Source organism: Argiope bruennichi, chromosome 3, assembly GCF_947563725.1.
Source record: "Argiope bruennichi chromosome 3, qqArgBrue1.1, whole genome shotgun sequence".
NCBI lineage: Eukaryota > Metazoa > Arthropoda > Arachnida > Araneae > Araneidae > Argiope > Argiope bruennichi.
Window position 1 is genome coordinate 123,534,408 of NC_079153.1, and position 18,621 is coordinate 123,553,028.

The 18,621-nt window shown below is 27.3% G+C and overlaps 1 protein-coding gene across 2 annotated transcripts in view; it reads right to left on the reverse strand.

Annotated features, from left to right (window-relative positions):
- The window catches only part of LOC129963507 (elongation of very long chain fatty acids protein AAEL008004-like), a 40,347-nt gene extending 22,143 nt beyond the window's left edge, over positions 1-18,204 (reverse strand). The window contains exon 1 of one of the 2 annotated variants that reach the window (XM_056077934.1): positions 18,105-18,204. The gene's annotated coding sequence lies outside the window, so the exon portion shown is untranslated. Of the gene's footprint in view, positions 1-1,370; positions 1,593-18,104 lie in introns of those variants that run through there. The other variant, XM_056077935.1, reaches the window with a different exon arrangement.
- Between the last annotated feature and the right edge of the window lie 417 nt (positions 18,205-18,621).

Genomic DNA, 18,621 nt, shown 5'->3' on the forward strand with positions numbered 1-18,621 from the left:
ACTCAATTCTTATAATAGATGATATCAATCATTCCTATACAAAAAAGAGCCTTTAACAAATCATAGAAATGGTACTCATATTCACTATCCATTGCCTAAAAGAAATTACCTATAATTTATTTTTCAAAATATATACTCAGTATTTAAAACTTTTCTTGCACAAGAGAAGTAAGTATTTAATTTTTAGATCCAATAATTATTGTTTTAATTCACAAATTATTTTAAATAAATGCGTTGCTTCAAGCTTATTTTTCACTCACGGTTCACAATTTAAAATGGATGGGACGTTTATTAATTTTTGCACTAGTAATTACTATTAATATTATGATTAAATTGTGTAATGAATCATATGCGGCAAGCAACTGGTCTATAATTGGTTATTTTCACTTACGTAATTAAACACTGAAGTGCAAAAACTTCATAAAAGATTTTATACAAGTTGGTTCTGATAATATTTTAACATTAAGGTATGCTATTACCTCCAGGATGAATGTTTTGACAAATAGCATAAAATAATTTATCAATTTCTGCATAAAATACAGACAAGAAAACCCCCATCATAAAAAAAAATCTATTAAAAACAAAAGTTTTTTTAAATGAGGAAAAAACAGATTTTTAACTTTAAAAAATGTGTGAAGCAAAACTCCTGTTTTGGACTTGATTAGTTCAAAACTCTTGCCGGTAACTTAAATATTTTTTGCCATTTCTAATGTTCTTTGATGATACCTTTTCAAATTTTAAAAACAGGAATTTGATAGATAAGAATTTTATAAGTTTTTTTTTTCCTACATTATGAAGCATTAAACCAAAAGCAAAATCTTTTTAAACATGAAGCTTATTTTATCATTCAGGAACTATACAACATTGAGAAATAGATATGTCGAATTTGAATTAAAACTATAAATTAGTTTTTCGAAAGATTTTACCAATACAGAATGAGAAAATAGTATAGATGTAAAAAAGCATTAAAATATGAATTATGCAAAAGTAACGATCCATTCATCTTCCCAAAGAATGAATATAGGAACAAAACAGGTTTCAAATTCAAACAGGTTTTAGTATATAAAACTTTCGGAAACTAAGAAAACTGAATAAGAAATGTATTAAAAATTTTCGCCAAAAATTGACTTAACATAAGTGCCTACCTTAATTCTGCAAAAGTATCTTTCTGCTCATTATTTCACTAGTAGTTTACATTTTTATTTTATGGTTAATAAATACATTTTAGCAAACTGACACTATTTTTTCCCAGCATATTCAAAAGATTCTTCAGTATTACTTTATACTATTTACCAAAACAAACAGCGAAAATTAGATTGATGTCTGAAGTACAACGATTAAAAGCATTTTAAAACAAGACGCATACAAACCCTTCACTTTCTCTGACGAAAACTCGCACAACGACACAGTAGTCCCGAGTTCGACGGATAAACGAATGAAATGTAAATAAAGAATGTTCGGTGAAAATGAAATTTGCAACACAAGTTCTCACCACCACACACCTAATTAGCAAGCTTTAGGAAAATGCGGCTCTGTTAGTATTTTCTACATCTAGTGATCTCGATATTAGAGAAGTTTCCACTGCTGTAGTAATAAGCCTCGTCTGTCTAGTATAACAAAAACAAAAGTTGTCCTTGCTGTATTCAAGGATTTTGTGCTTTCTTCTAGTAGATGCTATTTATTACAACCTATCAACTTCAAAACACACAACCGGTTTAATATGACTATTTTCATTTTTTTTTTTTTTATTCTAGACAGTCATTGGCATTTTTTAAGCGTTTTCCAACCGTCTAATATTTTTGACAAGAGTAAAAGTTAAATAATTGTATACAACAGAACATTACAAGGACAAAAAATATCAACTGAGCTAATTCGTTGATAAGGATCATTGCACCCCACATATGCAACCGCGAGAATCATTTGTGTTAATCGTTGGAGTAATTGAATGGTTGAAAGTTGCGATGCGGGTCATTTATCATTGTGTTCACTTGTGTGTTAAATCGAGAAAGGCCCCAATTACACAAAAAAAGTCATTGAGGTTTATCAATTTTGAAATTACGAATATATTATGATGTGTTTTGATAATCGATAAGGATAAATTATGATTTAGATGAAGTCTGAAAACTGGATATATTTAGATAATTTTTCTAATGGCACAATTCCATAGAAAATATTTGGACTCATAAATCAAATGTGTAATTGTTTTTTTTTTTCTTAGGAAGGGACTGCAAGGGTGGCTGAAAAAACTTTTTTTCTTCATAATTAAAAAATCAATTTTTGGAGGGTGTATAATAATTAAAGCTATGACTACATACCCATATTTTCCAAACAGGAAAATTAGAAAAGGATACTGTGCGAATACATGCTGAAGTAGTTAATTTTTATAGTTTTAGAATGGAATTGCAGGAAAAATATTTCTGGTTTCTGTCAAAAACGCATTGGAGAGTGAGCCCATGCAACTCAGAAGTGAAGCCTAAATTCAAATAAGATTCTTTTTTAAACGAAGATAAATTAAAATGATTAAATTTATCTTTTTAGAACCAAATCAATTGATCAATGAATAATTATAAAGCTGATGATGCAGATTCATATTCCTGCAATATTTACAAAAAATGGTGGGCATGCCTGTTTTGTTAAAATATGGAGCACTAAATTGTTATTTGGAAAAGCATCACCAAGATGAGCAATTAGAAATGATATCTAGTAAAATGTTTTATGAAATGCAAGTTTTCTGTAAAAAACCTAAAAGCATTTCTTATCAAGATCTCTTTATAATCCATCATAAAATTAAATAATTTAACTCTCAAAGGAAAAAATGCGCTAATATTCTCTTCTTAATATTACATTTTTAAAAGAATCTATTTCAATAAGAAAGAAAAAAACTTATTGCTTCGAAAATTTCCGTGAAGAGAAAGGTGCGAAATTCATTTTAAAAGTTGTTAGATACAATTTTTAGAACAGCCCAATTAGAAATATTTTTTATATTTTTCATTTAACTTGAGAACTAATCTGCTCATTAAAGATGAGCTGATTAATTCTGAATTGTTTATGAATCCAAGCGAAATGGAATATGGGAATGGAATAAGCGAAACAATTTATACCGCAGTAAAAATTTGCCAAGAAAAATACTGTGAGTTGAATTTTTTTTTGATGCCATATACAAACTTAACAGCAATGAAGAATTTTTCATTTATTTAAAATTCAACTATTGCTAGAAGGATCCATTTTAATCGCATTATTTAAAAATGAAACATATTAAAAGAAAATTTTAACTTTTTTTATTAATTAAAATTTCTCACTTTTCATAAACTCCAATATTTACTAATTTTTTCATAAACTCAAATATTTACTAATTTTTTCATAAACTCAAATATTTACTAATTTTTTCATAAACTTTAAACATTTCAATCTCTTTAACTTTATTATTTTCTTAAATATTGAAAACTTGTCAAATCTTCCATATTGTTCCATACAATAAACAATAACGAGTATTAATAGTTTGTTAGTTATAGATAGACCTTTATTATTAAAAATACTATATATTGTCATGTGGAAACAATGTTTTATTGCAAGATATATTGCCTTTTTGAAAAACAACTTTACCTGAAAATAGGAATTACTCAATCGAATATAAATTAATTAATCAAAAAAATAGTAATCTGCTCAGTAAATATTGCTATATCAATAAAAAGGGAATTTCCTTTTACTATTCTATTCAACAAGAGTTTTGCAGCGTATTGACAGAAAAGGTCATCCTGTCCTTGATAAAGATGTAGATTTTAATGATTAAAAATTACACCTCGAATAATGATATCTTTACTATCTGTAAGTGAATTTTGAATACAAAAGAATCTTATGGTAATTAACGACGTCCGTTGTAATGAGAACACAAAATTCGACCTTCCATAAGCCAACCAGCTTTACAAACCTAAAAATCGAAAAAAAAATATTCGATTGAAGCAACCTTTTCGTTACTAATATATTATATATATTTACTGAAAATATCGCCATTCCCACAGTTTAATAAAAGATTTTTGAAAATCGCAGTATATTAAAAATAACTTCAGATATGTGCGAAATTAGTTTTTATTAAAATAATTTAACAAGATTAGCAAAGTGTTATACGTTTTCTAAGAAAACATTTTTAGTAGTCTAGGAATTGTACTGAGAAATTACACGCTCTCTTGATTTTTGTACTAAATTTTTCAGTAAAATTTGAATTAATATTTTTTATTTACATGAAAATTAAATTCCTATCAGTTAAGAAAAGATTCTAAAATGAGCCATTTATTACTGCTCCATTTAATTTTAAAAAGGGCTTAAATTCTGAAATTTGACATCGATAATTTTTTTTAAATTTTAAAAATGTTCTCTTCAAACTGGAAAGCAAAGGTAGATTCCTCTACATTTCAGTTACTATATGACAACATAAATTGTTGATATTAGGAACATTTGAAATTAGGGCTTGAAAATGACTTTTCAGTTCCTAACTTCTAAAATATTGCAGTTATTGAAAAATTTCAAATACAAAAGTTGTTTGTCATCATGAGGCACTCTTTTGCTTAATTGGATTTATTTTTCTATCTTCAATATTAAGAAAGTTATAGCGAAATGAAAATTTCACCCCACCATCAGTTCTACACCTTTTGATTTAAATGGGCCATTGACGAATTGTTCCGAGACTTTTACATTTCTAACAACATATTCCAATCCAGTTAAAATCCAAACAAAATTATTCTAAATATCTTGTTCACAAGATAACATGGGAAAAGTATAATAAGCATGCATATAACTTTTGAAAGAAAGTGGGTTTGTGTTATAAGGACAAGATTAGTAAAGAACTGAAGAAATTTCCCTGATGTCTTGTCATAAGAACCATTGCAATAGGTAGTCTTCCTATATGAATCTACCTAAAATTCAGATTTCGTATAATAGATATTCTGGAGATATTTCTCTGATAGATGGATAATGATACAAAAAAATATTTTTAGGTTTTAAGCATATGAAAAACTTGGGGAAAAGCAATCTCAGTACGATCTAATAGAACATAAAATTAATTTTTAAATTATTACTTTTATATTCATTCAAATCGATGAACTAAAATTAATATTTTCAGAGAAAAAATTCTAGCAATCATAACATTAAGATTACTGTTAACATAATTAGGATCAAACACTATTAATGACAAATTACTACAACAGATTTGCCCATCAACACTTTTTTTTTGTAGCCATTACGATATGACACTACACTTCACTCATTTATTTATTGTTGTTTTAACAAGCGTTTGATGTTAAAAAAAGTTACCAAATCTATTTTATTACTTTTTTTAGTTTCATCGAAGAAATGATTTCATACAATGACATGCAATAAATTGCTTTTTTTCCCAATTCGAGAAGCATCTACAGTTTATTTTAATAGAATTTCACCTTGAAGTGTTTAAGTAGCCAATGCAACAACAACCGACCTTCGTGAGGGCAGCTTCACTCAATTTTCATGTCTTTAAAACGTGAGGCCAATTAATGGCTCCCATCAGAAAACATACACAAAGGTTTGGCATCCAAAACCTCGCAGGCATGTTTATCAAGGAGGACCAAACAGCAAATCCTGTTTTAATAATCTAAGCACGCACGATGCGTAACAGCAAACGTGTTTGGGAATTTTATTTTTATCATCTAAGTAAAATAATAGTAATATTAAAAAAAAACAATCATTAGATAATGAATTTGGTATTTTCTAGATTAGAGATATTTTTCCATCTTATATTTTATGATTCTAGTTAGGAAAACTTCTTTTAAATAACTTCGTGGAAGCTTCTAAAGCAATTTTTTTTCAAATTTCAATAAATGATTTGTCTTATGAGCGAATGTTAACCGTTTACAGATTTTAGCTTAATACTATAAAAAAGTGTTTAAATGTTTTCAAGATCACAGATGCACTAAAGTTTTAAAAAATTTTCAGGAAAACTTTTTTTTTTGTGCTATGTTTTTTGAAAGCCTTCAAATTTCACTTATTCAAGTCTTGTCCGATTTCAGTAAAACTGAAAAAAGTATAATCTTTTCGCTTTTAATTTTTGTGTAATAGCTATTTATGAAGCACTCGGGTATTACATATTTGTTAAAAATTATCTATGGTAAATTTAACAACTAAGTTTTGCATTTCGAATGAATATGAAATTACTACATAATTAGGATAAACTAAGCTTACTAAAATTAAAATATTACCTTAAAAAAAGTCATTGTCTTACTAATTCAACGTTCTTTTTCATCTTGTAACTTGATATCCATATATACCGTAATTATAAGTGAATAAATGGAGTTACTTTTTTTATCATAGAAGCATCATTAATTTAGAATAATCTAAACATTTTCTCCAATGAGAATTTTAAAAAATGAATAGTATATCTGACTTCTGTCCGAATTTAGTTTTTTAAAATACACGTTTGAATTTGTTCAGCCAATGTAGTAATTAATATAAAAGACAAAAATCAATTAAGTGTATTTTAGTATCATAGAGGTCTTGCTTTCTTATTTGTTGATATTTCAATCAACAGGATCTCAAAAGAATATATATTTAGCACATTAAATATATTAGTAGACAAAGAATTTGAAGATTATAGCAACCTATTCAGTTTAGAGAAATTTAAAATACATTTTTAATTTCGGTACAAAAAAAAAGTCAAGTACTACTCGGCATTATGACCAAACCATCGACAGCGTTTTTGAATCGAAAATCTCTACTGCTGATTGATTTAGGCATTATTTTTATCATTTCATTTTTAGATTTAATTATTGATCTGGATATATGAACGACTCGGAGTAAATTTAATTTTTTTTACGAAAAATACTTCGCCAACATATATTCCAAACATTGATTGTTATCTGAATTCATATAACAAAAAACTACCGAAATGTTGAATGCTCAAGCTATATTAGCAGTTCAATTAAATGGTTTCTTGGGCTTAGTTATTAAATATCAAAAGTTCCGTATTCCTATTTACAGACTCATTACATTAAATAAGGTTCATATAATATATATTTTTCTCAATATGGCTCTTTTATTTAATTGGATATTTTAACGCAAGTAAACAGCTAAGAAATACTAAGAGACATTTCAAAATCAATGAAGAAGAAATTTGAATTTTTTAATAAAAAAATAGGATTGCGCATATTTGCTTTTCCTAATGTTTTTGCTCAAAAATGTTTTAATCCTTTCGTTTTCATTTTGAAATATCCAATGATTTTTATGAAAAATTGTCTCCTTTTGATATTATTTTTTCAATGAATATAAATACATAGTTAAAGATTTTAGAGTATCTTTGAATTCAAAACCCAATTTACTTTGTATAATGGTCACTCAACCTGTTTTTCAACAACAATCTTCTTTGACTAACAAAATATTATTCTCGGCTCTGTATATATTCAGCAAAGTATAGCTCTGCAAAAATTTGTATCCAGAAAAGCATCCATCTGTAAAGCTTTGTATTCAGCAAAAGCTCTGTATAAAAGCTTTGTATCCAGTAGATAAAACGATAAGACATTACAGCAATATTAACGAGTTTAATTGGATACTAAGACAATGTCTACAAATTCTTAAAGCTTTACAAAAGTAATTAAAAGCGAAAACATTTCCCTGTTGAACCTGGTCTGAAAAATCGGATTTAATTCCAAAATGTAACCTTGGAAATCGTGACATAATGAAGGCCAAATGCATTAACAGTCTAGAAGGCTTGTACAGCTATTTCCTCTTGTGGTTCTGCATTTCAGGATATTACTTTATTTCTTTTTAGAACCGATTTTGAAAAAAGGAGTCTTCACTTAAATACTATATCACATTACAGTTCTTACTTTTCACCTTTTCAAAAGGTCAGTAATTATGGATGGAAATTCCAAATAAGCAATCAAAAATTACATTCGATGCATAATTCATAAAGGTATTATAGATACCAATGTCATTAATTCTAATGTCTACAAAGTCTACTTGTTTAAATATATTTGAAAATTGCCTTAGAACACAGATCAAGTATTTATCAACCTTAAAAAAAATTTAATTGCGCTGAAATTTAACTAAAAATGTTTTAGAGCAAAAAGCGTAATTTTAAGAATATGCAATTTTTGAAATGCCTATTAATACAGAGTCTTTTGTTCCTATTTCTCTCAAATATAAATAATTTAGAATTCGGTCTGTTAAATTTTAGTGCCCGTAATCCACTAGGTCCTCCTGGAACATAATAAACGAAAATAATGCTGTAGAATTCGGTTTTAAATTAATATTCCAAGCCAAATTTTTTAAAAATTCATAAAAATTTTATATTTTTGCTTAAAAATCAATGTACTAGAGAAATTTAAAATTTTGAATATGGCAATTCTTCTTTGAATGTTTAATTAAGGTTATTGATATTCATATAAAAAATTAAAGTTTTGATTGTTCTAGACATTTAATAAGAATTTAATAACAGTCAAATTTTATTAATTAGTCAAACATTTAATTTCACAAGATAGTTTGCCTTTTATGGTACTAGTAATCATTATTAAAGTGCATTCTGTAATGACTAGACCATCTAAAATACATAGGTCAAAACAGGATCAAGAATCTTAGAAAGAAATGATTTTTGATAATGATTTCTGAAAAGAAAAGTTACATCATTATGGCTTCGAAAATTATAAATAGAATTCGATTCATTTTAGAGAATAAAATATTCTAACTTTGCAGCACTGTTAAAAAGAAAAAAAAATCACCCTTGTTATTATAAAAATATAACTACGCTCCATTTAAAATTTCATGTAAGTGTTCTGTGTGAGCTGGCTTTTATTCCACCATTACTAACTGACATTGTCGAACTTAAGACACGCTTATTTGCAGCCCATTCAAAGCATCATGACAGGTATCTTGTAAAAGTGTGGGATGCATTATCGTACCTTTCGACACCCTGCGGACGGGTTTAGCATGATTGAACTTTATTTTAATAGATTTGTAATGTTATAATATTCATTTAAGTACATTCTGTACTTTTTCAGATTTTTTTTTTTTGTATTTCAGTTGTTTTATATCGTAAGAAATTTGCATTAAAGAGAGGAATTGATGAGCATTTTGCTTTTTCGTATCAGCATCGAGTTCTCGAACATAAATTATTACAGCAAAAACTGTACCAAAAATTTTTCCATCTCAGTTCAATTCGATCTGTTACCGAGGTTTTAATGCCTAAGGCGGCCATTTCAAATCTTTATCAAAAGCAAAATCAAATATCTTATAAATCAGTAAATTTTTGAAATTGTCAACAAACCATTGTTATTTCTTAATGATTCCAAGAACCTTCTGAATACAAGAAAATCCACTACGCCAGTTACTACGTCCTTATGTCTTCCATTGTAAAAGGGAAATATAGATTTTTGCCACTATTACGCTCCTGGCATGACAATTCATTGTAAAACAAACCAAACAATCGTGCTATCAGAATGCTTCAATCAGATTTGACAACAGATAAACATCATCTTAGATTTCCAATTAAAAACCGAACAGAAGAAAGGGAAAGGTCAAAAACAAGTTTAAGAAGCTGGCCTTGTTTCGTCTTCACAGTATCTGGATTTCATAAATTAAGACAAAGAAGTAGATACTCAATGTTGTACTTCATGAACTTCACCTTGAACCTCGCATCCCATTGCTTCGTTTTTGGTAACAGTTTTGGCTTGAGGGGCAATATAAGAAAGCTATCCGGATATAATGATTTTGATAAATTATATACATAGAAGTACTCGCATATTAATGTATTTTAAGATTTTCCTAAAAAAATTATTTAAACGGACACAATATATAAAAATCTCGAAAAATATATATAATATTATTGAGTTTAATTTACGATTAATCAAAATATTAATTGGATAAATCATTAGCTAAACTACAAAATATCTTACTGTTTGGACTTCAGCTTCTCAAAGATTTGAGAAGCTATTCAAAATTTGTCAGTTATAAGAGGTTTGGAATATGATCAAAATACAACAAATTCATTTAGAAACTTCAAATCTTCTTTTATAGACAGTTATATATTAAACTTATATAATTTAAAGTCTCAAATCGAAATTATAAAAACAATTTCCGAAATAACATAAGAGCCAATATATTAATTTTATGAGATTTTACCATAGACGAGTCTATGTGTGCATGTGCGCGATATAAACCAGACCGTTTGCCGTATAGCTATGAAATTTGACACATATATGCTCTTTGGAGGGGGAAATGTGCGACTTGCACCGATTTTTTAAAAATTTTAATTAGAATTTCAATTTAAAAAAATAAGTGAATTTTTTAGCGTTTCCCAACGATAATTTATAAAATATTACAGCACAATACGAATTCTTCTCTTTAAAAATTGCCTTTTTAATGATACTAATTCAAAAGTCGTTAATTTTTCCTGAATCTCGGCTAAAACATTATCTGCCTAATTTTCAAGCCGTTTTCCCCGTTTCATCAAATATTAAATAATTTATTTTTCAGCAAAGGATAAAAAAAAGATGGATTCTGTTAAAATCTGTATTTAACAAAACGTATAAAAAAAGTAAAATAACAACACCGCAAAGTTTAGAAAATGTACCACACATTTATATTTTTAAAGCTCTATAATGTCATGGGACTGGTCTTCAATGGATTGGAAAGGTACGCAATGAACAGAATACGTGGATGGCAATTAAAATAACTGCTTTAATATCTCAGTTTCGGGACAATACAACTTAAATGCAACTGATATCCCCGGGTCACCAGCTCGTAAACCAATATCTGAACTTTTATATCGTCTAAATTGCAAGCAATCAAAGCCAAAACACACAAAAGCAAATAAAGAAAAGGATCCAAAGTGTTTTCTACAAATTATAAAAATACGATAAATTACTTGGCAGTATTTAAAGCTAAGCTTAATGGAAATGCAAATTTTTATCCAAAAGCTAAACCATTTAAAATTGTTATTTTGTGCCTTTCCTTTAGGTATTCTAAAGCTCATTCAGTATTGTGTTATGTTGTGAATAAAGACGTCCTTCAATTTCAATCAAAGTTCTTAATATTTTTCATCATTCATAACAGTCTTTATCGCATAAGTTTACTTTTATTGTTCAACAAACTGAAATAGAGCAAAAACAAGGATGTAATTTTATTCAGAAATCATCATCATCCCGGTTTTTTGATATTATTTCCTTCAACTTTGTTTTTTAATTTCCTAAATTCAATTCACCGTATGTCATTTAAGAAAAACTTTTGAGTTTCAGCTCCTTATTAACAAGAAAAAAAGGAACATTCAATAATATAACTATATAACCAATGTACAATGGTACTTTCAGTCTAAGTCAATACTTTTTAACTGTGGAGCAAATTTTGCAGATATATTTAAAGTATCATGAAAATATTAATTGAAATTCATTTAAATATCCTTTTTCCAAATAACATCATTACAATTCATTATAGCCGAGTTTGAAAGCTTTTTTTCCAAGCAGTTATTTTAATCGGTCAGCTAAGAAATTTCCCATGAAAAGAAATAATGGAATACTTGCAAATATTTAAATTCAAATATTTTCATGAATTCTATTGTACTTTTCATGACAAAACTGAAATGGAATGGAAATAATGAATTTAAATGGAAATAATTCTACAATCCAATGTCAGACGGAAACTGTAGATATTTTTTGATTTGATATACTATTTTTAATATTAGAGAGAGGGGGGACCCAAGTTATTTAGTTATCAAAATAAAAAAAAAATTCTTTACACTTTTATTATTTAAGAAAACATTATTTGAAACGTTTAAAGCAATTTGATTTCACTTTTCGAGCAGAATTATTTTATATATACGAGATACGATAATTTTATTAACTTTTATAAGCGCTTTACAGAATACGCAGATTCATAAGCAATATAGTAACAATTAATTATAATTTTAATTAAAGATTTTGCAATTCATGTTTTAGGCGATGTTTAAATCTCGCCTTATTTTAACAAAATTCAAAATAAAAGAATCCTGAAATACAGGATTCTTTCATTAGTAGTACAGGAAATTTCCAAGTACTAATTAAGATAAACATTTCAGAAAGTTATGTTCATGACATGGAAGCGAATTACTTTTGGCATGTTGAAAAATGATAAAGAGTATCTTAGTATTATTTCGACACATGATATAATTGCCAATTTAATTAAGTATGTATGTCTCAATTATTTAAAGTAGAATTTGGAAACTGCCCAGCAACGGCTTGCTTTTGTATTATGAATAGTTAATGCTAATCTAATAGTTATATATGTTAACTACGATGATAAATTTTTGATCAAGAAACCTAGTTTTAAATACAGGTGTCTGCAAACTTTGATGATATTTTTGCCCTTTTTAATAAATTATTTGAACAAGAAAGCTATTATTACGCCTCAATATGTTTTTGTTTTTTAAATGACTTGCTTACTATTCTTCAATGCAAAATGCTATGGAGCAAATGATATTAGGTGTAGTTTATGCATTTTAATTCGAATCAATTCAAACCTTGATTTGATTAACCAATTAAAGCTCATAACATAACAATTTATTAAGCATGAAAAATAATTTTTTAATGGATAATGCGTATAAAATTTCTTGGTCTTATTATAGCCTTATTGCCAAATTTAATTTTTTTTTTTTTGTGGCATGTGAATTAGATGCGTGTTTAAAAAATTATTCTTTCTTAACACAATTGAAGTATCGAAAAGAAGTGGAAATATTTAACAGGCATCTTTTGGCATGCCCATCTTATCTAATCTGGCATGGTAGTCAAATTATGGATTAGAGGGAATAAATATTCTTGAAAAACGAGATATCTTGGTTATGTTGATAAATGAAATTAGTAGCAAATTTAAAATCGGTGTTTAAATGAGCGGGAAAATAGATTACTATTAATACTCGCTTCTAAATATTTTGATTGAAATTTCCGTCTGAAAAAAAAATATGGTAACTAAAATTCCATAAATTTTACTTTGAATAATACAAAAATGCATTTTTATTGCTTGAATATAAATTACTCAAAGATAGATTTCTATCGCATTTAGTAGCATCTTCGGGGAAAAAATGCCAATTCTAATAACCTTTCATGTATTTCTGGAAATTTCCTAAAAAAATTTACCATTAAAAACCACAGGTGCATTCCATTAGAATAATAAAGCCTTAATGAGCACCTTCGTAATGATGCAAAAAAAAAAAAACTGTCTAGCTACAGGCGAATCAGTCATTGCTCTTTTTCAGGGAAACCATTTGCTTCAGGATAAGAAAAACCCCACAGAAAAAGAAAAAACAGTGCTGGGGAATTACCCATGCCAATCTCAACCCTCTAGATAAGAATCCTCTATGTGGTTTGCAAAAAAAAATTCTTCTTTCCTCTTAATGTGTTTGTTTACCTTGCATATTTTTCTAAACCAAAATATAAGCGATTTTCTTATCTTTAGCTCTGCAATCAAGGTTTTGTATAAGTTTCAATTCACTTCTCTTCCCAGTTTAATTGAATCACGATACGAATACAATTAATTTAACTAATGTTCCATTTTGACATCTTAAATTTCAATATTAGAAACGAATTATTAAAAATCAAAATAAAATTTCCTTTTCTTCACATTTTCTTTCCATTTTCACAATTTGAGAATCAACGGACTAAGGCGTTTCTTAAAAGCTTAGTTCAATTTTCAGAAACAAATCCAAAAATTTCAGTGCTTCATAATTTAATAACAATAATTCAAAAGGATTAAAGTAAATGTTCGATAAACATTAGACGATAAATATGTTCAATTTAGCATCAAAGAATATATTTCATATATAGCTTGGATGGATTAAAAAGTTATTATAGCTATTTAAATTGTCCACTTACAGCACTTTTTTTATAACTAAAATGTCTTTAATTAATCGGGAAAGCATGTTAAGAAAATATTCATTATAAAAACTAAAGTGTATTTCGCTTAGTATGTAAAAATAGGCTTAATAACAAGTTACGCTTTATTATAAATAGTAGTTCTATGCTGTGCAATCTATTACAATACTTCTTTTTCACAGATTCGGATAGTAAAACTTGCAAATAGTTTCTCTCATTCTTCAAAGAAATTATTAGTACAAGAAGGAACTAAAAAAAATAATCTCTCCTTAAAAGAAAAATGAATGCATGTTGTTAAACATCATTTGTTTAATATCAGATTTTTGGCAATCATAACGCGTCCATTTTTTAAACAATTTACTGTGGGAAAGAAATTTATATAGTTTTCGGGTGTTAAAATTAAGATTTAATTAATTCAAAACTTAATTTACTGGATGAAAAAATGTAATGGTAATAATTCTTAGTTCAAGAAGCATTTCTATTATTGTACTTAAAATATGAAAAAAATTAAACCCTTCTCCTTATAATTCACAAATAATTTGAAATCATTTTTTAAGATTATTAACACCATTTGAAATCAAAGTTCAGTTAATAAATTAATGGATAATCCAATTCAAAAATCTTTCAAATGGTTTATACACGTCAAGCACACACAAATATATAAATTACACCATCCGAATTGCGAGGAAGTGACAGATAATTTAAAAAATTAAATTATAAAATTCATAAATCCTTACAAGCATCAAATAAGCAAGATTAAACAAAAAAAAAATGTATAAGAAAAGAGAAATTGGATCTTACGTTATTTTCATGATATTATTCAAAATAAAACTTTCAAACTTTAAATTATGGTTTAAATTTATTAAATATTTAATATATGAAGAAAGAAATCAATATTTTTATGAAAAATATTTGCAAAAAAAAAACTTTTACTGAATCAGTATAGAAAGGTAATATTCGAAAAAAAATCCACCAGAAAATTTTCATAAGGGGAAAGCAAAATGAATTTGCAACATTGTTACAGACAACTTCACATCAAAAAAAAAAATCTAAAATTAGAAGGAAAAAAATAAAAATTGAAGACTGTGCAAATGAATGACATCTGAATAGATTCAAAAGAAGGCTGCATTAATTAATTCTACGTTAATTCTTCCTGTATTCTAACTCAACGAAAAATATGATTAATAACACATCAATCATAGCGATGAATATGCGAAAACATTGAAATGAGCATATGTAGAGAGGTTGTTTTCAACCTCAATCGCTCTATATATTTCTGATGCAAATAAATTCAGTTTGCTTAGAATTAAATCGTATTGACAAATATTGATCTTTTTAGTTGTCATGGAAATTTGAAGCATTGGAAAACAGCTATTTATTAATAAAATAGTAGAAACATTAAAAGACTGACACCAGGGTAAATGCCACATTTATTCTAAAAGGAAGTGTTGCAAATTTAATGGTAGCCAATTCATTCTCAATTATCTTAATGAATAACCTTAATAGATTGTATACATTTGGGTTTTTTCTTCAAATATTAATAAATAAACAACTCATAATTCGTGATGTCACACGTCATAATTTGTATATTTACAATTATGAGATTATCAAGAGAATATAAATATGCTGCTATAATAGAGGTTTGCATTTGATATGTATGGATACGATTAAAAAAGCGAAATTTAATTATTCGCTACAATAATTCGTATAATGAGTGGCGAAATTAATAAAGAAAAATATTCTCCATTTCCGATCAAGTGTTTTTGATGCAAAATTTCCAGGTTTCATTCCTGGTGTAGAATCGTATTGACGGTCGGAAATATACTTTCGGAACTATACTAAAATATCTGAAAAAATTATACTTTCTTTTAAAGAAAACTACTTCTTTAACAACTTAAAAGAATAAATATCCAATGTATTTTACAAAACAATCTAAGTTGCAAAATGTATAACGTAATTAAACAAAGATTTTGCTTACTTATTCAAAAAAAAACTATTAAAATTAATGTTCATGACCGTTTGCATTTATATGCTAGGATTAGTTTATTTAGAATTATATCCCATTTCTTATCTGCATGTGGGTTACGATGGGTCGATTCATTTTGAACCGTGGGCAGACAAAGAGGATATCTAAGCTAACAACCCTTTGTCAAACTTCGCTACCACATTAAAAGAAGGCATTTGACTTCTACGAATTCATCAGGTTATCAAATAGGATAACATTAAGCATATATGACAAACTCCACAACCGCACCTCTAACGGAACTTATTTTTTTATTGAAAATCGAATCCTCTTTCCTGTCGAAATTACTATGATGAATTAATTTTGTTGAAATGTTATACCGAGTGTATCCGGTAAAGTTGCCTACGATATTTCAAATATATTATAAATTTAAATTAATATCCGAGAAAATTTTATCTTAACCTCGGCCTGTATTGTATAGTTAAAGACATTTTAACATGAAGTATTCATTTTCAAAATATTAAGTCTATGTCTCGAAAATGTATTTTTAAAATAAAATATTGTAGCCTTTATAAACATTAATTATATTTTTCTCTCACAGTAATTAATTTTAGAAACAAAATAACTGGATTTTATCCTTATATGAATATTTTTAATTAATCGGCCTTGAAAGTGCATTATTATACAAATATCAATTATTGCATTAAAAGATCTCATTACGGCAAATTTTATAATTACAATCAAATAAAATTGATTCTTTTCATTCAAATGTCCATTATTGTTTTTTAAAAACTGTAATGTTAAAATAAACATTGATATTCCATTATTCAATAAGATATTTAATAACTTTAATTCAGAATGCAATTTAACTTTTACACAGGATGAAATTATCAGCGATCTCTACATTAGAATGTAAAATTCTTTATATTTCACAAAAATTAAGTTTAGAGTTAAAATCCCAAATTTCATTTCTATAATCGATCAAAAATATGCATCTTTCAACAGCAACAAGACTGACAGAATAAAGATTTATTTTTACTTTGCTCCAGAAAAAAACTTTGGGCTCTTCTTCTTGTCCTTAATTTCAACTCTGTTAGGACATTTTAAATTCTCCATAATATATTTTCCATTATTAAAAAAACAAACAGCTATAAAATAATTTTATGCAATAGAAGTTTTATCCTTGTCATCTGTCATTAAAATGCAAATACCAGCTTTTTCATAAAGTAGCAAAATCTTTCAACACTAAATTCTTAAATTAAGAAAAATCCGTACTTTCTCATGTTAAAGTTTCCTACGTTAGTGATCTAACATAAATTCCCTTTCAAAGACAATAGCAAAGCAATTATGCTGCTGCAAAATAGAAGTAATGGGCTATTAAATACAAATTTCGATGTCTAGTCTGTATTCTTAACGGTATACGGTAACATGACTTAGCATTGTTGATGGTACATTCCGTAACTGAAATAAAATCGAGCATTAAAGGATTTACACCAATTGAACGACATTTTACTCCTTCAAAATACGAGTTAAACAAGCTGTAAACATTAACGACCTTATCTCTGTTTTTATGAATGGCGAGTGGAATATAAAATGGAGTATCAGTCGAATACGGAAAACGCTATTGAAAAATTCAAATTGTTTGAAGAATTATTCGTTTCAATCAATCAATTTATTTATTATATCACGTCAGTAAGTGATGTTTAGTATGAAAAAATTAAAAAGCATTCATAATTAATATTTTGAATATAATTTATACAAAAACTTTTCTACATAAATAATTCTACATATTAAAAAATAAATTTAACAAAATTACGTCTCACATTTATGAAAAAGAAAAAAAAAGATTCAATTAAATGGTTCATAATAGCTAGAGGGGAATTTATTACATAGAAGTCTTATGTTAAACATTTATTGAAAAAAATTTATATAAGGCTATATATTCGGTAAACAAAAACGATTTACTATATATAAAAATTAAAACAATACAAAAATAGAAATTTACTCTTTAAATCAAAATAAAATAAGAAAATTTCTTTTAAAAAAATATTTAATACATAAGAATTTTTTGGTCGAAATACTTATTAAAATTACTTAAAAGCTCGTGATAGATACATTAATAATATAAAAATGCTGTTAATTTAATAATAGGAACCTACTTCTAGCGACAACAAATTAGCAAGAGCACTATGATTAATATTAAATAATTAAATCATTTCCTTAATTTCATTTTCATTTTAATAAATAAGTACATCCTATGCAACAGAAAGCAAATTATAGCTTACTTGATCCCTCTGTGAAAGCCTCAGATGTGCATAACTTTCAAAACCAAGCCGAACTTTACTTCGGTTTTATATTTATAGGTGACAGTTCTCTTATACTAACAAATATCTATGAAATCCTCTTCGTCGCCAAATCGCCAACGTCACGCACTCCAGATTAATTCACGCACCATTTTCCCGCTTACCTGTGTTATCGCTCTTTGTGGCGAGAAAGTCGTGTTGATTTATTTCCTTTAGAGTGACCTTTGGGGTGAGAAAAATCATTGTATACGATATAGAAAACCGGCTTTCTAGAAGATGCGGATTTTTTCCTTTCTAGTGATAGCAAAGGGGTTAATTTGTTTATTTTTTATATCGGTAACTCTGTCTAGCATGAAGTCAATGTCAACAACTGTTAGCTGATAAAACAATGGCAAATATTAGCGATACGCTGATCTTGATTTGCATTCCTTTCACAGTGGTACTGCATTGATTTAATTATTTAATCGCAAAGATAGTGCAATGTCGAAGACATACTGTA